This window comes from Tamandua tetradactyla, chromosome X, assembly GCF_023851605.1.
Source record: "Tamandua tetradactyla isolate mTamTet1 chromosome X, mTamTet1.pri, whole genome shotgun sequence".
Classification (NCBI taxonomy): Eukaryota; Metazoa; Chordata; class Mammalia; order Pilosa; family Myrmecophagidae; genus Tamandua; species Tamandua tetradactyla.
In genome coordinates this window covers 93,189,264-93,213,155 of record NC_135353.1, presented here as the reverse complement: position 1 = coordinate 93,213,155, position 23,892 = coordinate 93,189,264, and positions in this window count along the sequence as shown.

Sequence of the window (23,892 nt, the reverse complement as noted above, 5' to 3'; positions counted from 1 at the left end):
AATGATTTTTCAGCATGAATCGAGACGATCGTGTGACTTTTCCTTTTGATTTGTTAATGTGTTGTATTACATTAATCGATTTTCTTGTGTTGAGCCATCCTTGCATTCCTGGTATAAGCCCCATTTGGTCGTGGTGTATAATCCTTTTTATGCACTGTGGGATTTGATTTGCTAATATTTTTTTGAGAATTTTTGTATCTATGTTCATTAGGGAATTTTGTCTGTTGTTTTCCTTTCTTACAGCACCTATCATGTTCAGATACATGTGACCAGGTGGTGGTACCTGTTTCACTGGTTGGGCAAGTGCTCCTTGTCTTTTGCTATGAGGACATTTCATATAATTAAATCATGATCACATCAGCTATATCCACAGCTGATTCCATTTGTAACCACCCAAGGCGAGTGTCTTCTCTAATGAGTGATGCTTAATCTAATCACTGGAAGCCTTTTAAGGAAGATTCAGAAGAGACAGGCTCTCTTCCTGCTTTGGCCAGCAGAGCCTCTCCTGTGTAGTCCGTCCAGACCCTCTATCAGAATAGAAGCAACTTCACAGCCTGCCCTACAAATTTTGGACTTTATGTTCCCATGGTTAAGTGAGTCACTTTTATAAATTTTATATTTACGAATATTTCCTATTGATTCTGTTTCTCTAGAGAACCCTAACTAATACAACTTGGTACCAGGAGTGGTTCTTAAGAAACAGAATCTTAAAAATGGGTTTTTATGAATGGCTTTCTAAACTAACTAAACTCAAAGGCACTTAGGACTCTGATTCCCATAATCAGAATGACATTGCAAATCCATAAAGTGAGTTGGCAAAAGAGATAGTCAAAATATCACCATTTGATTCTTCTAATGCCTCACTTGTATGAAGACAGGCTCTGGGGGATAATGTTTTTGACACCTTTACGGAGTTTTGTGGAAGTAGTAAGTATAGAGACATTGGCTTGTTGTTGTTAGATATACTGTGTACATTAACGAGTGAAAGGGATGGACTTAAGGCTTCAAACGAGAAGCTTAAGTGCCCTCTGACAGATGTAAACATTTTTGTGAGTGTCCTGAAGGAAAATCTTATTTCCTGTAGCCGTAGACTTGAGACCTCTGAAAATCAGACTCAGAATCTTATTGTTAGAGTAGCAACTTTACAACATAAACTGAAATCTCAGTCTTGCATGGTGTCTGCCATTAAAGTGAGGGCATTGATTAGAAAGGAGTGGGACCCTGAAAAATGGGATGGCGACATATGGATTGATAATGATGTCAGGGGAGAGGTTGAAACCTTAGGTCATGTTGAGTCTTCTCTAGATAACCCTGTAATAGTTTGCCCTGAGGACATAGCCACCTCACCTCCAGTCTGCCTTGAGGAGCTGGCCACCCAACCTCCACCTAAAGGGATTATCCTCAGCATTATTAATCCTTTTCCACCAGATGAAACCGAAAATGAATGTTCTGAAGCAAATGACTTGGAAGATATTTCTAATTCTTTCCATGACCCACCCCCCCCACCCCTCATTTCTTCCAGACCTATAACTAGACTAAAGTCCAAACAGGCCTCTAAAGTTGAGGTACAAAGTATCACAAATGAGGAGGTACATTATACTCCAAAAGAACTGTGTGAGTTTTCCAATTTATATAGACAGAAATCAGGGGAATATGTGTGGCAATGGATTTTAAGGGTATGGGATAATGGTGGGAGGAATATAAGGCTGGATCAGGTGGAATTCATTGCTATGGCCCACTAAGCAGAGATTCTGCATTTAGTGTTATAGCTCGAAGTGTTAGAAAAGGTATTAACAGTTTGTTTGTATGGTTGGCTGAAACATGGATCAAAACGTGGATGACATTACCTGAGGTTGAAATGCCAGAACTCTCCTGGTATAATGTAGTTGAGGGGATCCAGAGGCTTAGAAAGATTGGAATGCTAGAGTGGGTTTATCATGCAAAGTCTGCTCTTACACCCCAGAAACGTCCAGAGGATGCACCTTTTACCAGAACAGTGAGAAATAAATTTGTGAGACTAGCACCATCATCCCTGAAGAGTTCTGTAGTTGCACTTTCTGTAGGTCAGATCTTACTGTGGGAACTGCTGTCACTGAGCTGTAATCCTTAAACACAGTGGGGTGACAGGACCCTGAGTGGGTAGAAGCCAGGTGGCAGCACTTAATTGCCAAAGACAGGGTAGACGTGGCTGTTATAATAGACAGTAAACTCAAAGCAGGCATCAAAATTATATGACTCGCAGAGATTTGTGGCATTGGCTAGTAAATCATGGGGTACCTAGAAATACAATAGAAGGGCAGTCTACTAAATTCTTGTTCGAGCTGTATAAACAAAAGAGTTCTAGGTCAAGTGAACAGAAGTCTAACCTAAATTACAAAAACACAGAGTCACGGCCCTTTAATCAATTTCCAGACTTGAAACAGTTTACAGACCCACAGCCTTGAATGAAGGGGAGGGCAAGCCCCTTTGGGGGAGAAACCTGTTACACTGCCACAATTTATGCTGTTACTCTTCCTCCAAGCCTTCCCTAAGGAGACTGTTGGACTTTTACCAGGGTAACTGTGCATTGGGGAAAAGGAAATGATCAGATATTTGGGGGATTATTAGACACTGGTTCAGAAGTGACATTAATCCCAAGGGACCCAAAACATCACTCTTGTCCACCAGTCAGAATGGGGTCTTATGGAGGCCAGGTGATCAATGGAGTTTTAGCTCAGGTCTGTCTCACAGCAGGTCCAGTGGGCCCCTGGACCCATTCTGTAGTTATTTCCCCAGTTCCAGAATGCATAATTAGAGTAGACATACTGAGCAACTGGCAGAATCCCCACATTGGCTCTCTAACTTGTGCAGTGAGGGCTATTATGGTGGGAAAGGCCAAGCGGAAGCCACTAGAACTGCCCCTACCTAGCAAAATAGTCAATCAGAAGCAATACTGGATTCCTAGAGGAATTGCAGAGATTACTGCCATTCCTAAGGACTTGAAGGATTCAGGGGTGGTGATTCCCACCACTTCCCCCCATTCAACTCTCCTATTTGGCCTGTGCAGAAAACAGATGGATCTTGGAGGATGACAGAGAATTATCATATGCTCAAACAGGTGGTAACTCCAATTGCAGCTGCTGTTCCAGATGTGGTATCATTGCTTGAGCAACTCAATACATCCCCTGGTACCTGCTATGCAGCTATTGATCTGACAAATGCTTTTTCTCAATAGCTGTTAGTAAGGACCAGCAGAAACAGTCTGCTTTCAACTGGCAAGTTCAGCAATATACTTTCACTGTCCTACCTCAGGGGTATATCAACTCTCCAACCCTATGTCATAATCTTGTCGGCAGGGAACTTGACCATTTCTCCCTCCCACAAGACATCACACTGGTCCCTTATATTGATGATATCATGTTGATTGTACCTAGTGAGCCAGAAGTAGCAACTACTCTAGACTTACTGGTAATGGATTTGCGTTTCAGAGGATGGGAGATAAATCCAACAAAAATACAGGGGCCTTCCATGTCAGTGAAATTTCAGGTATCCAGTGGTGTGGGGCATGTCGAGATATCCCTTCTAAGGTGAAGGATAAGTTGCTGCATCTGGTCCCTCTTACAACCAAAAAACATGCACAATGCCTAGTTGGTCTCTTTGGATTTTGGTGGCAACATATTCCTCATTTGGGTGTGCTACTCCAGCCCATTTATCAAGTGACCAGAAAAGGTGATAATTTTGAGTGGGGACCTGAACAAGAGGAGGCTCTGCAACCGGACCAGGTTGCTCTGCCACTTGGACCATATGATCCAGCAGATCCAATGATGCTAGAAGTGTCAGTGGCAAATAGAGATGCTGTTTGGAGCCTTTTCAGGCCCCTATAGGAGAATCACAATGCAGACCCTTAGGATTTTGGAGCAAAGCCTTACCATCTGCTGCAGATAACTACTTTCCTTTTGAGAAACAGCTTCTGGCCTGCTACTGGGCCTTAGTGGAGACCTAATGCTTAACCTTGGGCCACCAAGTTACCATTAGACCTGAGTTGCCTATCATAAGCTGGATGTTGTCTGACCAACCATGCCATAAAGTTGGCCGTGTGCAGCAGTACTCCATCATAAAATGGAAATGGTATATACAAGACAGGGCCAGAGCAGGTTCTGAAGGCACAAGCAAGCTACATGAGGATGTGGCCCAAATGCACATGGTCTCCACTCCTGCCACATTATCTTCTCTTTCCAAGACCAGAGCTATGGCCACTTGGGGAGTTCCTTACAGTGAATTGACTAAGGAAGAGAAAACTCGGGCCTGGTTTACAGATGGTTCAGCACGATATACAGGTACCACCCAAAAGTGGACAGCTGCAGCATTACAACCCCTTTCTGGGGTGTCCTTGAAGGACAGTGGTGACGGAAAATCCTCCCAGTACACAGAACTTTGAGCAATGCACTGGTCATTCATTTTGCTTGGAAGGAGATCTGGCCAGAGGTGCGTTTATATACTGACTCATGGGCTGTTGCTAATGGTTTGGCTAGGTGGTCAGGGACTTGGAAAGACCATAATTGGAAAATTGATGACAAAGAGGTCTGGGGAAGAGGTATGTGGATAGACATTTCTGAGTGGGTTAAAAACATGAACATATTTGTGTCTCATGTGAATGTGCACCAGAGGGTGACTTCAGCAGAGGAAGGTTTTAATAATCAAGTGCATAAGATGACCCATTCTGTAGATACCAGTCAGCCTCTTTCCCCAGCAACTCCTGTCATTGCCCAATGGGCTCATGAACAAAGTGGTCATGGTGGTAGGGATGGAGGTTATGCATGGGTTCAGCAACATGTACTTCCACTCACCAAGTCTGACCTGACTACAGCCACTGCTGAGTGCCCAATCTGCCAGCAGCAAAGACCCACACTCAGCCCCCAATATGGCACCATTCCTCGAGGTGACCAGCTGGCTACATGGTGGCAGGTTGATAACATTGGACCACTCCATTCATGGAAGAGGCAGTGATTTGTTCTAACTGGAATAGAAACATACTCTGGATATGGATTTGCTTTCCCTGCACTCAATGCTTCTGCCAAAACTACCATCTGTGGGCTTACAGAATGCCTTATCCATCGTCTTGGTATTCCACACAGCATTGCTTCTGATCAGAGAACACACTTCACAGCAAATAAAGTGTGGGAATGGGCACATGCTCATGGAATTCTCTGGTCTTACCATGTTCCCTATCATCCAGAAGCAGCTGGATTGATAGAACGGTGGAATGGCCTTTGAAAACTCAATTATGATTCCAACTAGGTGACAGTACCTTGAAGAGCTCGTGTAATGTTCTCCAGGAAGCTGTGTATCCTCTTAATCAGCGTCCACTCTATGGTGCTGTTTCTCCCATAGCCGGGATCCATGGTCCAGGAACAAAGGGGTGGAAATGGGAGTGGCATCACTCACTATTACCCATGGTGATCTACCAGGAAAATTTTTGCTTCCTGTCCCTGAGACCCTGGGCTCTGCTGGTCTGCAGGTTTTAGTTCCAAAAGGGTGAGTGCTTCCACCAGGAGAAACAACAATGATTCCATTGAACTGGAATCCAAGACTGCCACCTGGTCACTTTGGGCTACTCATTCCCCTGGCTCAACTAGCCAAGAAGGGGATTATATTACTGGCTGGGGTGATTGACCCTGACTATCAGGGGGAAGTAGGACTGCAACTACTCAATGGAGGTAAAGAAGAGTTTTCCTGGAATATAGGAGATCCCCTAGGGCTTCTTTTAGTACCACAATGCCCTGTGGTTAAAATCAATGGAAAACTGCAACAACCCAATCCAGGCATGGCTACTAATGGCTCTGAAATTTCAGGAATGAAGATTTGGGTCACCCTACCAGGCAAAGGACCACAGCCAGCTGAAGTGCTTGGTGAGGGTAAAAACATAGAATGGGTAGTGGAAGAAGGTAGTGATGAATATGAACTATGGTCACACGATCACTTACAGACTGTGATGCTGTTTTGTTCCTGTTATACTACTTAAGTTGTAAGATACCAAGTTTAAGAATGACTATTACCCAAGGACTTGCACCCTATTCTGGAGATTTAATGTGTTTCCAGTTATTTGCAGGACAGTTGAGTATTGTTAGGTGAGGAAAAAAAATGCGTCTTTTATTGTTTTTTTTATTTAGAAATTAGGTATGGTTTAAGGTGATGTGTATAACTGCCAACTGACAAGGGGTGGACTGTCATGGTGAGGTTCATGTGTCAACTTGACCAGGTGGTGGTACCTGTTTCACTGGTTGGGCAAGTGCTCCTTGTCTTTTGCTATGAGGACATTTCATAGAATTAAATCATGATCACATCAGCTACATCCACAGCTGATTCCCTTTGTAATCAGCCAAGGGGAATGTCTTCTCTAGTGAGTGATGATTAATCTAATCACTGGAAGCCTTTTAAGGAGGATTCAGAAGAGACAGGCTTTCTTCCTGCTTCAGCCAGCAAGCTTCTCCTGTGGAGTTTGTCCAGACCCTCTATTGGAATCATCAGCTTCACAGCCTGCCCTACAGATTTTGGACTCCATGTTCCCACAGTTATGTGGGACACTTTTATAAATGTTATAATTTGCTAGTTGCTGGAATGCAATATACCAGGAATGGAATGGCTTTTACAAAGAGGAATTTAATAAATTGCTAGTTTACAGTTCCAAGGTCAAGAAAATGTCCCAATTAAAACAAGTCTATAGAAATGTACAGTCAAAGGCATCCAGGGAAAGATACCTTGATTCAAGAAGGCTGATGAAGTTCAAGGTTTCTCTCTCATCTGAGAAGGCATATGGTGAACACAGTCATGGTTTCTCCTTCAGCTAGAAGGGCATATGGCGAGCACAGCATCATCTGCTAGATTTCTCTGCTGGCTTCCTGTTTCATGAAGCTCCCTGGGAGGCATTTTCCTTCTTCATCTCCAAAGCGCTGGCTGATGGATTCTCTGCTTCATGGTGCTGCAGCATTCTCTGCTCTCTCCGAATCTCCTTCATTCTCCAAAATGTTTCCTCTTTTATAAGACTCCAGAAACTAATCCAGACCCACCCAAATGGGTGGAGACACACCTCTACCTAGTCCTGTTTAATAGCCACTCTTGATTAGATCACATCTCCAGGGAGATGATTTAATTACAGTTTCAAACATACAACACTGAATAGGGATTAGAAGAAACGGCTGCCTTTCCAAAATGGGATTAGGATTAAAACATGGCTTTTCTAAGGGACACACATACTTTCAAACCAGCATAATAAATTTTATATTCACGAATATTTCCTGTTGATTCTGTTTCTCTAGAGAACCCTAACTAATACAGCATCTTTACCCGGTTTTAGTATTAGAAGAATATTAGGACAGGCCATGGTGGCTCAACAGGCAAGAGTTCTCACTGGCCATACTGGAGACATGGTGGCTCAGCCACTAGTGTTCTCAATTCCCAGTGCCTTCCCACGCAAAAAAAAAAATTTTTTTAATGATATTAGCTTCATAAAATGAGTTAGGCAGAGTTCTTTTTCCTCAAGTATTTTGAAAAGTTTGAGCGTGATCGGTGTTAGTTCTTTTTGGAATGTTTGATAAAATCTTGTGAAGCCATCTGGCCATGGGCTTTTCTTTGTAGGGAAATTTTTGATGACTGATTGAATCTCTTTACTTGTGATTGGTTTGTTGAGATCTTCTATTTCTTCCTGAGTCAGTGTAGGTTGTTTATGTGTTTCCAGGAATTTGTGCATTTCCTCTAAGTTGTCTAATTTGTTGGTATAGTATCCTCTTATGATTTATTTCTCAGGGTCTGTGGTTATGCAACCCTTCTCATTTCTGATTTTGTTTATTTGCATTCTCTCTCTTTTTTTCTTTATCCATCTTGCTAGTGACCCATCAATTTTATTGATTTTCTCAAAGAACCAACTTTGGAATTTATTGATTCTTTCTATTCTTTTGTTCTCCCATTCATTTATCTCTGTTTCAATCTTTGTTATTGCTCTTCTCCTATTTGCTTTGGGGTTGGTTTGCTGTTCTTTCTCAGTTTCCTCTGGGTGTGCTGTTAAGTCATCGATTTCTTCTTTTTTAAATATAGGCATTTAGGGCAACAAATTTCCCTCTCAGCACAGCTTTTGCTTCATCCCATAAATTCTGGTAAGTTGTATTCTCATTTTCCATCATCTCCAGATAGCTGCTGGTTTCTTTAGCAATTTCTTATTTGACCCGCTGGTTGTTTAAGAGTGTACTAATTTAATCTCCATAAATTTGTGAATGTTTTCATTCTTTGGTGCTTATTGAGATCCAGCTTCATCCTATTGTGATTAGAGAAAGTGCTTTGAATAACTTCAATGTTTTTGATTTTATAAAGACCTGTTTTTTGCCCCAAGAAATTATATATCCATGGAGAATGTTCCATGAGCACGAAAGAAGAATGTATAGCTTGGTGTTTTGGTGTGCAATTGACCTATTTATGTCTTTTATTTAACTTCTCTAGTTCCTTGTTGATCTTCTGTCTGGTTGTTCTATCTATAGAGGAGAGTCATGTATTGAAGTCTCCTACTGCTATTGTTGAAACACCTGTCATTCCTTTCAATGTTGTCAATGTCTCTCTCATGTATTTTGGAGCTCCTTGATTGGGAGCATGAACATTTATGATTGTTATATCTTCTTGGTGAATTGACCCTTCAATTAGTATATAGTATCCTTCTTTGTCTCTTATGATGTCTTTACATTTAAAGTCTATTTTGTCTGATATTAGTATAGCTACTCCTGCTTGCTTTTGGTTGCAACTTGCGTGGAAAGTTCTTTTTCCATCCATTTTCAACCTATTTGTGCCCTTGCTTCTAAGATGAGTCTCATGTAAGCAGCATATATATGGATTATATTTCTTAATCCATTCTGCCATTCTGTATATTTTAGTTGGTATGTTTAGTCCATAAACATTCAAAGTTATTACTGAAAGACATTTCTTGAATCCACCATCTTATGTTTTTATTTTATTTGTCAGATTTGTACATTCTTTTTGTTCTTTCTCTTTTTATCTTTTAAATTACCCTTACTCATACTCTTCAATTCTGTGCCCTCCTCCAGATCTTCCTCTCCTGTCTTTTTTTTTCACCCAGCAGAACTCCTTTTAGTATTTTTGTGGTGCCAGTCTCTTGTTCACAAATACTCTCATGCCTTGCTTGTGTGTGAATAATTTAATCTCTCCCTCAGTTTTTAAAAAAATTCTAATTTTTTAAATTTTATGTATAACATATACGAAGCAAAGAATTAAAAAAGCAATAGTTTTCAAAGCACTCTTGAACAAGTACTTACAGGACAGATCCCAGAGTTTGTCATGGGCTACCATATGATTCTCTCAGATTTTTCCTTCTAGCTGTTCCAGAATATAGGAGGCTAGAGGGTTTAAATATTTTTTATTATCACGATAGACTTTTTTCCTTCTTTTTTGTCAAAAATTACATACATACAAAAAAGCCATAAACTTCAAGGCTCAGCACCACAATTAGTTGTAGAACATATTTCAGAGTTTGACATAGGTTACAATTCCACAATTTTAGGTTTTTACTATTAGCTGCTCTAAAATACTGGAGACTAAAAAAAGATAATGATTGAATGATTCAGCATTCATATTCATTGGTTAAATCCTATCTTCTCTGTATAAATCAACCATCACCTTTGATCTTTCCATCCCACTCTTTAGGGGTCTTTGGGCTATGGCAATTCGAATTTTTTTTTTATATTGACAGGGCCTGTCATTAATATGGTGTAGGGAAATGGAACTATCTGATGTTCTGGAGAGGCTAAGCTAGGTTTCAGGACTTATCTGGACCAGGGACCCATCCGGAGGTTGTAGGTTTCTGGGAAGTTACTCTAGTGCATGGAACCCTTGTGGAATCTTATGCATTATCCTAGGTTTTCTTTAGGATTGGCTAGAATTGTCCTGGTTTGGAGTTGGCAGGTTATGATAGGTAGCTAGTCTAACTGAAGCTTCTGTAAGAGCAACCTCCAGAGTAGCCTCTCAACTCTATTTGAACTTTCTCTGCCACTGAAACCTTATTAATTACGCTTCTTTTCTCCCTTTTGGTTAAAATGGAATTGTTGATCCCACAGAGCCAGGTCTGGATTCATCCTTGTGAGTCTTGTCCCACATTGCCAGGGAGACTTCCACCACTGGATGCCATGTCCCACGTAGGGGGGAGGGCAATGACTTCACTTGCAGAGTTGGGCTTAGAGAAACTGAGGCCACATCTGAGCAACAAAAGAGGTCCTCCAGAATTATTGCTTGGTCATGCTTATAGGTAGTCTAAGCTTCTCCACTACCTACATAAGTTTCACAAGAGTAAGCCTCATGATCAAGGGCATGGCCTATTGATTTGGGTGTGCCTAAAGTTTGACACAGTATGAGGGGATTCCCTGATGGTAAGATTTAATAGTTCCATATTCATTCCATCCCTCAGGGGACTTTGCCAATACTTTTTGATTATCTGCTTAATATGCCTAGGATGTTTCCAGGCATTACAATAATCTATACAGGATTAAAGAAACTCTTTCTTATTCTGTGCTCCCTTTGTTTCAATTGTTCAAATGAGCTATATAAATAGATTGAATTTGATTATACACTACAGAAAATTTCAGTTCCAAATCAAGTAACCTTTTCTTCCATTGGTCTCAAAGAGTACGTGTGGTTCTAAAATATAGACATTGTCTTCTTTACCCCTATGTTCTGAATTACTTTAACCCCAACCTGTTCTACTTTATTCTTATCTTTAAATATCAGATTATATAATTGGAACAGCCTCTCAAAATCCAGAAATAATAGTCACCACTCAGGACTTAACGTGTCTGCTCTAAAAGCTTACAATCTAGGCCCCTGTTTTCTAATAAGCATTTTCTAAAGGTGACCATACCATTGCTGTTCTTTTGTTTCTGGCTTATTTTGTCTCACCAAATGCCCCACATGTTCATTCACATCGTTGCGTGTCTCATGACTGTGATCTTTTTTATAGCAGCACAACCTTCGTTCATTAGTATACACCAGCGTTTGCTAATAAACTCCATCAGATCATCCTTCAGCCACCTGCATTCATTGGGCATCGTGTAGAGGGCCCAAAGATCACAGTCCATCAACATTCTCAATTTTAGATAATTTCATTGTTCCCAAGGGGAAAAAGCCAATAAACACACACTCGCCAAATTGAAAATCTACATCTCCTTTTAACGCTTCTCCTTCCCCCCATTATTTACCTTTACTGTTGCTGTGGTAGTGCTGATGGTTTCCTCTTGAACATAGAACATAGCATGCAATAGCAGTTTTCCTCTGTACCCTGGACTTAAACATTCTTTGTACAAGAATCATATCTTTGAAGTAATTTTTGCATGAACTAATTCATATTTCTAGTGTTAATCAGTTGGACACATAGGTCTATGTAACCCCTTTCAATCTTGTTCATCTTCAATATGGTAATATTACTTATAGACCCACTAGAGAACCACCTTCACTCCTATCTATTCCCTTACATTGGAGTTCAACCTCATTAGCTAACGGTTCACCCAGCTCAGCTTCTATGTATCTCTAAGTGGAATCATACAGTATCTATCCTTTTGTGCCTGGCTAATTTCACTTAGCATCATGTCCTCAAGGCTCTTCCATTTCATCATGTGCTTCAGGATGTCATTTTGTCTTACTGCTGCATAATATTCCATCGCATGTATAGGCCACATTTTGTTGAACCACTCATCTGTTGATGAGCATTGGTTTGTGTCCATCTTTTGGCGAGTGTGAATAATGCTACTATGAACATCGGTGTGAAAATGTCTGTTTTGCTGCTTTCAGCACTTCTGGGTATGTAACAAGCAGTGCCATTGCTGGGTCATGGGGCAAATCGATATTTAGTTTCCTAAGGAACTGCCAAACAATCTTCCATAGTGGATATACTATTATAAATTCCCATCAGCAGTGCATAAGTGTCCCAGTTTCTCCATATCCTCTCCAACATTTATAATTTCCTGTTTGTTTAATAGCAGCAATTCTTTTAGGTGTGACGTGGCATCTCATTGTAGTTTTATTCTGCATTTCCCATATAATAGCCAATGAAAATGAGCATCTCTTCATGTGCTTTTGAGCCATCTGTATTTGCTCTTCAGAAAAATGTTTGTTCATGTCTTCAGCCCATTTTATAATTGGGTTGTTTGCTCTTTTGTTGTTGAGTTGTATGATTTCTTTGTATATATAGGAAATCAAGCCTTTGATATGGGATTTCCAAATATTTTCACCCATTGAGTTGGCTGCCTCTCCACCTTTTTGACAAAGTCTTTTAAGGTGTGGAAGCATTTGATTTTGAGGAGGTCCCATTTACTTATTTTTTCTTTTGTTGCTTTTGCTTTGGGTGTAAAGTTTGGGAAGCTATCTCCTATTACTAGATCTTGAAGAGGTTTCCCTACATTTTCTTCTAGAAGCTTTATGGTGTTAGTTCTTATACTTAGGTGTTTGATCCACTTTGAGTTCATTTTAGTGTAGGGTGTAAGATAGGGGTTCTCTTTCATTCTCTTGGCTATTGATATCGAGTACTTCCACGCCCAATTATTGAAAAGACTATTTTGTCCCAGTTCAGAGGATTTGGGGGCCTTGTCCAAAATCGTTTACCACAGATTTGGTGGTCTATTTCTGCACTCTTGATTCAATTCCATTGGTCAGTGCTTCTATCTTTGTGCCAGTACCATGCTATTTTGACGACTGTAGCCTTATGATAGGTTTTAAAGTCAGAGAGTGTTAATCCACCCACTTTATTCTTCTTTTTTAGGATGCTTTTAGTTATTTGGGGTCTTTTTCCCTTTTATATGAATTTGGTAGTTAGCTTTTCCAAATCTTCAAAATAAGTTGTTGGAATTTTGATTGGTACTGTGTTGAATCTGTAGATCAGTTTGGGGAGAATTGACACCTTAACTATATTTAGCCTTCATATCCATGAGCATGGAATGTCTTTCCACATGTTTAGATCTCCTTTGATTTCTTTTAGCAATATTATGTAGTTTTCTGTATAAGTTCATTCCTAAATATTTGATTCTTTTAGTTGCTATTTTGAATGGAATTTTTTCCTTAACTGACTCCTCAGCTAGGTCATTGCTTGCATATAGAAATGTTACTGATTTTTGCACATTATTTTAATGTCCCACCACCTTGCTGAATTTGTTTATTAGCTCAAGTAACTTTGCTGTAGGATTCTTAGGATCTTCCAAGTATAGTATCATATCATCTGCAAATAATGAGAGTTTTAACTCCTTTCCAATCTGGATGCTGCCTTTTATTTCTTTGTCCTGCCTTATGGCTCTAGCTAGAACTTCTAACACAATGCTGCATAATAGTGGTGACAGTGGGCATCCTTCTCTTGTTCCTGATCTTAGGGGGAAAACTTTCAGTCTCTCTCCATTAAGTACGATGTTGGCTATTGGTTTTTTCATATATTCCCTTTATCATATTGAGGTAGTTACCTTTGATTCCTATCTTTTGGGGTGTTTTTATCAGAAGTGGATGCTGAATTTTGTCGAATGCTTTTTCAGCATCAATCGAGAAGATCATGTGATTTTTCCTTTTGATTTGTTAATGTGCTGTATTACAGTAATTGATTTTCTTGAGTTGAATCATCCTTGCATTCTTATTATAAACCCCACTTGGTCATGGTGTATAATTCTTTTAATGTACTGTTGGATGCAACTTGCTAATATTTTATTGAGAATTTTTGCATCTATGTTCATTAGGGAGATTGGCCTGTAGTTTTCCTTTCTTATAGCATATTTACCCAGTTTGAGTATTAAAATGATATTAGCTTCATAAAATGAGTTAAGTAGAGTTCCTTTTCCCTCAATTTTTTGGAAAAGTTTGAGCAGGATTGGTGTTAGGTCTGTATGGAATGTATGATAAAATTCCCCTGTGAAGACATCTAGCCGTGGGTTTTTCTTTGTAGGAAGATTTTTGATGACTGATTGAATCTCTTTACGTGTGATTGGTTTATTGGGATTGTTTGTTTCTTCATGAGTCAGTGTAGCTTGTCTGTGTGTCTCCAGGAATTTGTCCATTTCATCTAAGTTGTCTAGTTTGTTGACATTCATAGCAATCTTTTATGATTTCTTTTAATTCTTCAGTGTCTGTGGCAATGCACTCTTTCTCATTTCTCATTTTGTTTATTTGCATCCTCTCTCTGTTTTTCTTTGTCAGTCTTGCTAGTGACCCATCAATTTTATTGATTTTCTCAAAGAACCAACTTTGGAATTTATTGATTCTTCCTATTCTTTTGTTCTCCCATTCATTTATCTCTGCTTTAATCTTTGTTATTTCTCTTTTCCTATTTGCTTTGGGGTTAGTTTACTGTTCTTTCTGAAGTTCTTCCAGGTTTGCAGTTACGTCCTCAATTTTTGCTCTTTCTTTTTTAATATAGGCATTTAGGGCAATAAGTTTTCCCCTAAGCACAGCTTTTGCCACATCCTATAAGTTCTGGTAAATTGTATTCTCATTTTCATTCATCTCCAGTTAGCTACTGATTTCTCTAGCAATTTCTTCTGTGACCCATTGGTTGTTTAAGAGTGTGTTATTTAATCTCCATATATTTGTGAATGTTCTCCTTCTTTGGTGTTCATTGAGATCCAGCTTCATTCCATTGTGATCAGAGAAAGTGCAGTGAATAATTTCAATGATTTTAAATTTATAAAGACCTATTTTGTCCCCCAGTACATGATCTGTCCTGGAGAATGTTCCATGAGCACCAAAGAAGAATGTATATCCTTATGCTTTGGGGTGCAATGACCTATAAATGTCTGTTAGGTCTAATTCATTTATCAAGTTATTTAACATCTCAATTTCCTTGTTGATCATCAGACTGGTTGTTCATTCTATAGAGGAGAGTCGTGTATTGAAGTCTCCTACTATTATTGTTGAAACATTTATCGTTCCCTTCAGTGTTTCCAATGTCTCTCTCATGTACTTTGGAGTTCCTTGATTAGGAGCATAAAATTTATGATTGTTATATTTTCTTGGTGAATTGATCCTTTAATTAGTATATAGTGTGCTTCTTTGTCTCTTATGCTGTCTTTACATTTAAAGTCTATTTTGTCTGATGTGAGTATAGCTACTCCTGTTTTCTTTTGGTTGCAATTTGCGTGGAAAATCTTTTTCCATCCTTTCACTTTCAATCTATTTGTATCCTTGTGGTCAGGAAGAGTCTCTTGTAAGCAGCATATAGCTGGATTATGTTTCTTAATCCATTTTGCCAAATCTGTACCTTTTAGTTGGTAAGTTTATTCCATAGCATTCAAAGTTATTCCTGAAAATATATTTCTTTATTCCACCATCTTATTTTTTTAATTTTATTTGTCAAATCTATATATTCTTTTCCATCTTTCTCTTTGTATTCTTTAAATTACCCTTATTTGTACTCTTCAATTCTGTGCCCTCCTCCAGACCTCCCTCTCCTGTCTTTTTTTTCCAGTGGACAGACCTCCTTTAGTATTTCTTGTAGGGTCTGTGTCTTGTTGACAAATTCTTTCAGTACTTTTTTGTCTGTGAAAATTTTAATCTCCCTCTCAGTTTTGAAGGACAATTTGGCTGGGTACAGAATTCCTGGCTGGAAGTCTTTCTTTTTCAGGATCTTAAATGCATCATCTCACTGCTTTCTCCCTGCCAGAGTGCTGAGTAGTCTGAGTAGTTGAGTAGTCTGAACTCAGTCTTATTTGTAGTAGTTTTTTTCTCTTGCCATTTTCAAGATTTTCAGCTTCTCTTCAACATTTGACAGACTGATTAGTGTGTGTCTTGGGGAAGTCCTATTTGGATATATTCTGTTTGGAGTTGTTGGGCTTCTTTGACTTGTATATTTATGTACTTTATGATGGTTGGGAAGTTTTTCCCCATTATATCCTCAAATATTCTTTCTTGTCATTTACACCTCTCTTCTCCTTCCAGGACACCAATGATTTTTATGTTTGTGTGCTTTGTTTTGCCTATCATTTCCCTGATTTCCCATTATTTTTTTTTCCATCTTTTTTGCCATTTGCTCTTTTGAGTCTTCAAAATCAGTTATCCTGTCCTCTATATCATTTATTCTTCTGTCTCTTCAAATCTGGTGTCGTGTGACTCTAGTATGTTTTTTATTTAGTCAATAGAGTCTTTAATCACTGTATTATCCACTATTTTTCTATTTCTTCTTTCAAATTCCTCTTTATGCTCTTCTTCTGTCTTCTTGATCTCCATTATATCATTTTCTATCCCACTTATTTTATTAAGTAGAGTTGTATGAACATCTTTGATTAGTTGTTCCAACATCTGTGTCTCCTGTGGTGTTTTAATTTGATCATTAGGCAGGCCTATATCTGTCTGCATTGTGATATGATTAGTGATCTTCTGCTGTCTTCATGGCATGTAAATATCTTGATTGATTTACTTTGGGAGTTGATTTCCTTCAGTAGTCTGAGGCCTTGTGTTTGCAGGATGGTTGTACAGCAGGGAGCAGGGAATGGGGTTGGGCATTCTGTGTGGTGATTTGTTTCAGGGAAGGTATAGGCACAGGTTGGGGATGTTATCCTGATGCTTGTGAACATAGGTGCCCAGTGGCCAGGAATGATGTAGCTGTGAGGGTGCACTGGTATGGGGGGGAATAACACAGCTGTGTGCTTGTCTAAGGCATGGGGCCCTTTGTGCACATGCATAGAGCTGTGGCAGCAGGTCAGCATTATGCCTTCATGGATTGGCACAGATGTGACAGCTGTGCAGGTCAGCACTTTCTCAGAGCTGGGAAGTGTGGCTGAGGGCTGTGTGCATGCACAGTTCTAGGACTGCTGTAAAGTGTGGTTCCCAGAGCTGAATGACATGATTGGGGGGTCGTGTACATGTGTGGGCCTAGGAGTTCTGTAAACTGATGCACAGAGATCGAGGGGGGGCAAAGTGAGGCTGTGTGACACTATGGGCAGTGGGGCAGGGGTAGCCTGGGTATGGAGGTTAGTGCCCGCAGCCTTTATGCACTGGCAACAGCCTTCAGAGAACAAGGAGGGGGAGGTAGTGCTTGGGAAGGGTGCAGGAAAGGTGGGTTGGGCTTGTGCACAAAGGGCCCCATGCCTTAGACAAGCACACAGCAGTGTTATTCCCCCCCATACCAGTGCACCCACACAGTGCACCCCCACTTGGGGTGGGGGTGGGGGGCAGGTATGTGCACTGGGGGGCTGATGTGTTGGGAGTTCCTGGAGCATGAGGAATGTGAGCGGGTGACCAGGTTTGGGTGCAGGGGTGTGGAGTGAGTCGCCGGTCACAAGGCTGCACTGTTGAGGGTAGTGTGCCCAAGAAATGTGGCCTGGCTTACTTCCTAGTCCCCAGCTCCCATCCATTCATTCCCATGGCCTCCAGGCCTCTTCACCAGACTCCAGCTTTCTGCCTCTCAGTTCCTAAGCCTTTGCAACTAGGGCTGCCCTATGTGGTACAGAAGCCTCTCCCAGGTCAGCTGCACTCCCAAATCGCCACCTCATTCACCCTCCTGTCACTTCTCTAACTTTTCCGTGAATCAGGGCTAATCTTGAGCTAGTGTATTCAGCCATCTTCCTAGAAGTCCCCTCTCCCTCAGTTTTGAAGAAAAATTTGGCTAGTTACAGAATTCTTGACTGGAATTCTTTCTCTTTCAGAATCTTAAATATATCATACCTTCTCACCTCCGTGGTGCTAGTTGAGTAGTCTGAACTCAGTCTTATGTGGTTTCCATTGTGTGTAGTAGATTGTTTTTTTCTTGCCCCTCTCAGAATTTTCTATTTCTCTTCAACGTTTATAGACTGATTAGCATGTGTCTTGGGGAAGGCCTATTTGGATTTATTCCACTTGGAGTTCATTGGGCTTCTTTAACTTGTTTATTGATGTCCTTTATAAGTGTTGGGAAGTTTCCCCCCATTATATCCTCAGCTACTCTTCCTAGCCCTTTAATCCACTCTTCTCCTTCTGGGACACCAATGATTCTTACATTTGTGCACTTTGTTTTGTCTATCAATTCCCTGAGATCCAATTCAAAATTTTCATCTTTTTTGCCATTTCTGTTTTGAGTCTTCAAAGTCAGTTATCTTTTACTCTATATTGCTTATTCTTTCTTCTGCCTCTTCAAGCCTGGTGTTGTGGAGGCACCGAAATTTTTATTATAAGGAATTTCCATTTATCTGTTTTTTCTTTCATAAGCATCTGGAAATTTTTAGCTCCATGAAAGCTGGTAATTTTTATCCAGAAAGTCTGGAACCGGGGCCTTAAGCACTGAGAGGAAAACTGGCAGGAGGATGGCAGAATGTCTTGCAAAGTGACGAGATGTAAATTTGGGCTTGCAAAACATCAGGGGTTAATTATCAAAATTGAGTACAAACTGGAAACTAGATATTAGAAACAAAGCAGAAACTCATTTGATTAAAAATTGGATTACAGAGAGATACTAGCATGGTTGATTTAATACTGGATTTCTCAGAATGTTGGGTTAGTTACAGCTCTTAAAATCATTCCTGCCTCAGGTTTGGATTGGTCTAACAAACTAATGAAACCCTCTCTGCCATTTGGGGTCATAGGGCCCTGAATGTGGCGATGGAGAAACTAAAGAAACAGGTGGGGCTTAATACTTGACTCAAAAGATGCTTTTGAAAAAGTTGTAAACTTTTTTGCATCAGGACTTAACTCTGTCTTCTTCTCTACCCCAAATCTTTTCAAACTCCTAGGATTCATCTGTGTAGATAGCTCACCCAAGACACTAGTATCCCATTTCTTAAATCTTCTTTACAATTTGATGATTTTCAGCATTCATTTCTATTCTGTTTTAGCCATCAACTATGTGTCACACCATGAATTTTATCATTGCTCCAAGTCAGCAACTTAATACTTTATTATGTTTTCTTCCGATGTTGTACTTTAGGGCACTCTCATATTCTGATGATTAATTCTTGGTGCACATGCTCTTTGATCTCAGAGACCTCTAGTCCCTTTCATTCTTCCCTTTCTCCTGGTCTTCAACCTCCTCTTCCTGTGTATGTTTCATTGTTCATCATCGAATGTACTTTTTCACAATATATTCCTTGCAGCCTTCTGGCCCTCTGTAATGAGAGCAAAAAAAAAAAATTAGTTGGAGAGTGTTCCTTCCTCTTCAAGTTTTTTGGAAGAGTTTGACCAGAATTGGAGTTAAGACTTCTTGGAATGTTTGGTAGATTTCCCCTGTGAAACCATATTGTCTCTATATTTCCTTTGGAAGGTTTTTTATGAGTGATTCAATCTCTTTACTAGTAATAAGTTTGTTGAGATTTTCTACTTCTTGAGCCAATGTAGATAGTTTGTGTGTTTCTAAGAATTTGTCCCATTATATCTAGGTTTCTAATTTATTGGCATACAGTTCACAGTATCCTTTTATAGTCCTTTGTTTCTGCATATACTTTTGGCTTTATTTGTTCCTGGGATTAAAACTATCTTGTGGCCATAAGAATTGGGAATTAAGAATTACTCATCAAGAAGCCAAGATGGCAACTTAACAAGGTGTGGGATTTAGTTCGTCCTCCAGAATACCTATTAAATAACCAGGAACAGTACAGAACATCTCCTGGGGCCACATCAGTGACCAGACACACAGCATACCCAGTCTGGACCAGCTGGACCGGCTGCGAGCCCCCCCAGAACTGTGAGGTACCCAAGCTGTGGCAGCCAGAGCCCCTCCCCCACAGGCTGCTTCCCAGAGGGGAAAGGAAAGAGACTTTACCAGCAGCAGGGGCTGAGCACAACTAAGCTTCAAGTGTGGAATTAATTTACAAATTCTGACTACTAAAAATAGGCCCCCAGCTCAGGTGAACCTGGTCAAAGCAGAGGTCACTAATTTTTGCCCCAGTGCTAAGGGAGCAGGGCTGATGGAAAAAGAAAAAAAAAAAAAGAAACAGAGGTTTTTGTGGCTGTGTTTCTATGGAAGCTTGGCTGCCCTTGGATACAGCGGCAGGGCTTCTCAGACTGCAACTGCCCCAGGCATAGGCAGAAACAAGCTTCTTTGAGAGCTTGTCTGGAGCCAGTACCTTCCCCTGGGGAGGGGTGAGGCCCAACTCAGGTGGAATCCCTCCCTCAAGGAATTGAAACCCCAGGACTTGGTAATTTGAAGATGTTAAAACCAGCCTATAACTTTTCCTTTATCTCCACCATGCCCCCAGCAGGGAGAGTCTGCCAAAGTTAAAGGTACTGCATCATCTTCTGTTGGTGGGACCTGCAAGCAGACAAGAGCCACATACTGGGCAGGATAAGAGAAACAGAGTCCAGAGAATTCACAGGAAAGTCTTTCAACCTGCTGGATCTCACCCTCAGGGGAAACTGATGCGGGCGACTCTTTCCTCCTGACAGGAGGCCAGTTTGGTCTGGGAAAATCTGGCTGGGGTCTATAATACCTAAGTAGACCCTCCTAAGTGTGGGAGGAAAAAGGCACCATACAGGCAGGGCAATAAATAAGAAAACAAAACCTGAAAAAATCTCCTCTGTTAAAGCCTAAGCTAGTGGTCCAGAAAAAGCTGAACTGAATGTCAAAGAACAGACAGACAAAAAATTCATCCAGCAAGAAAACTCTAGATAAAAGAAGTGAAAACAATCTCCAGAATAAACTAATTAAGGTAATTAAATGCCTAGACGCCAGCAAAAAATAACAAATCACACTAGGAAAATTGAAGAGATGGCCCAGTAAAGGAACAAACAATTCAAAGGAGATACAGGAGTTGAAACAATTAATTCAGAATGTGCGAACAGACATGGAAAACCTCATCAAAAGTCAAATCAATGAATTGAGGGAGGATATAAAGAAGGCAAGGAATGATCAAAAAGAAAAAATTGAAAGTCTGAAGAAAACAAATCTCAGAACTTATGGGAATGAAAGCACAGTAGAAGAGATGAAAAAAAAACAATGGAAACCTACAATGTTAGATTTCGAGAGGTAGAAGATAGAATTCGGGAACTGGAGAATGGAACATCTGAAATCTGAGAAGCAAAAGAAAACATAGGGGGAAAAAATGGAAAAATATGAGCAGGGACTCAGGGAATTGAATGACAACATGAAGTGCATGAAAATATGTGTTGTGGGTGTCCCAGAAGGAGAAGAGAAGGTAAAAGGAGGAAAAAAACTAATGGAGGAAATTATCACTGAAAATTTTCCAAATCTTATGAAAGACTTAAAATTACAAATCCGAGAATTGCAGCATACCCCAAAGAGAATAGATCCAAATAGATGTACTCCAAGACACTTACTAATCAGAATGTCAGAGATCAAAGAGAATGAGAGAGCCTTGAAAGCAGCAAGAGAAAAGCAATCCATCACATACAAGGGAAGCCCAATAAGACTGCATAGATTTCTCAACAGAAACCATGGAGGCAAGGAGACAGTGGGATGATACATTTAAATTACTAGAAGAGAAAAACTGCCAACCAAGAATTCTATATCCAGTAAAATTGTCCTTCAAAAATGAGGGAGAAATTAAAACATTTTCAGACAAAAATTCACTGAGAGAATTTGTGACAAGAGATGGGCTCTGCAAGAAATACTAAAGGGAGCACTAGAGGCAGATATGAAAAGACAGAAGAGAGAGGTGTGGAGAAGAGTGTAGAAAGGAAGACTATCAGTAAAGGTAAAAAGAAGAAAAATTAGATACGACATATAAAGTCCAAAAGGCAAAATGGTAGAAGAAAGTACTACCTGTACAGTAATAACACTAAATGTTAATGGATTAAACTCCCCAATCAAAAGACACAGACGGGCAGAATGGATTAAAAAACAGGACCCATCTATATGTTATCTAAAGGAAACACATCTTAGACCCAAGGATAAACATAGGTTGAAAGTGAAAGGTTGGGAAAAGATATTTCATGCAAATAACAATCAGAAAAGAGCAGGAGTAGCTATACTAATATCCAACAAATTAGACTTCAAATGTAAAACAGTTAAAAGAGACAAAGAAGGATGCTATGTATTAATAAAAGGAACAATTCAACAAGAAGACATAACAATCATAAATATTTATGCACCAAGCCAGAATGCTCCTAAATACATAAGGCAAACACTGTAAAGAGAAATAGACACATCTACCATAATAGTTGGAGACTTCAATTCCACACTCTCATCAATGGACAGAACATCTACACAGAGGATCAATAAAGAAACAGAGAATTTGAATAATACAATAAACGAACTACACTTAACAGACATTTATAGAACATTACACCCCGCAACAGCAGGATACACCTTTTTCTCAAGTGCTCATGGATCATTCTCAATGATAGACCATATGCTAGGTCACAAAGCAAGTCTCAGTAAATTTAAAAAGATTGAAATAATACAAAACACTTTCTCAGATCATAGAGGAATGAAGTTGGAAATCAATAATAGGCAGAGGGCCAGAAAATTCACAAATATGTGGAGGCTCAACAACACACTTTTAAGCAACCAGTGGGTCAAGGAAGAAATTACAAGAGAAATCATTAAATATCTCAAGGCAAAGGAAAATGAAAACACAACATATCAAAACGTATGGGATGCAGCAAAGGCAGTGTTAAGAGGAAAATTTATTGCCCTAAATGCCTATATCAAAAAACAAGAAAGGGCAAAAATCGAGGAATTCACTGTCCACTTGGAAGAACTGGAGAAAGAACAGCAAACTAACCCCAAAGCAAGCAAAAGGAAAGAAATAATGAAGATTAGAGCAGAAATAAATGAAATTGAAAATATGAAAACAATTGAGAAAATCAGCAAAACCAGAAGCTGGTTCTATGAGAAAATCAATAAGATTGATGGGCCCTTAGCAAGACTGACAAAAAGAAGAGAGAGGTTGCAAACATATAAGATCAGAAATGGAAGAGGAGAAATAATCACTGGCCCCACAGAAATAAAGGAAGTAATGACAGGATGCTATGAACAACTTTATGCTAATAAATTCGACAATGTAGATGAAATGGACAAATTTCTAGAAAGGCATGAACAACCAACATTGACTCAAGAAAAAATAGACGACCTCAGCAAACCAATCACAAGTAAAGAAATTAAATCAGTCATTAAGAAGCTCCACAAAAAGAAAAACCCGGGACCAGATGGCTTCACATGTGAATTCTACCAAACATTCCAGAAAGAATTAGTACCAATCCTGCTCAACTCTTCAAAAAAATTGAAGAGGAGGGAAACTACCTAACTCATTCTACAAAGCCAACATCACCCTCATACCCAAACCAGACAAAGATATTACAAAAAAAGAAAACTACAGACCAACCTCTCTAATGAATATAGTTGCAAAAATCCTCAACAATTCTAGCAAATTGAATCCAACAACACATTAAAATAATTATACATCATGACCAAGTAGGATTCATCCCAGGTATGCAAGGATGGTCCAACATAAGAACACCATATCAACAAATCAAAGCAGAAAAAGCACATGATCATCTCAATTGATGCAGAAAAGGCATTTGATAAAATTCAACAGCCTTTCCTGTTGAAAACACTTCAAAGGATAGGAATAGAAGGGAACTTCCTCAAAATGATAAAGGGAATATATGAAAAACCCACAGCTAACATCATCCTCAATGGGGAAAAACTGAAAACTTTCCCCCTAAGATCAGGAACAAGACAAGGATGTCCACTATCACCACTGTTATTCAACATTGTGTTGGAAGTTCTAGACAAAGCAATTAGACAAGAAAAAGAAATACAAGGCATCAAAATTGGAAAGGAAGAAGTAAAACTCTCACTGTTTGCAGATGATATGATACTATATGTCGAAAACCCGGAAAAATACGCAGCAAAACTACAAGAGCTAATAAATGAGTACAGCAAAGTGGCAGGTTACAAGATCAACAACCAAAAATCTGTAGTGTTTCTATACAATAATAATGAACAATCTGAGGGGGAAATCAAGAAAC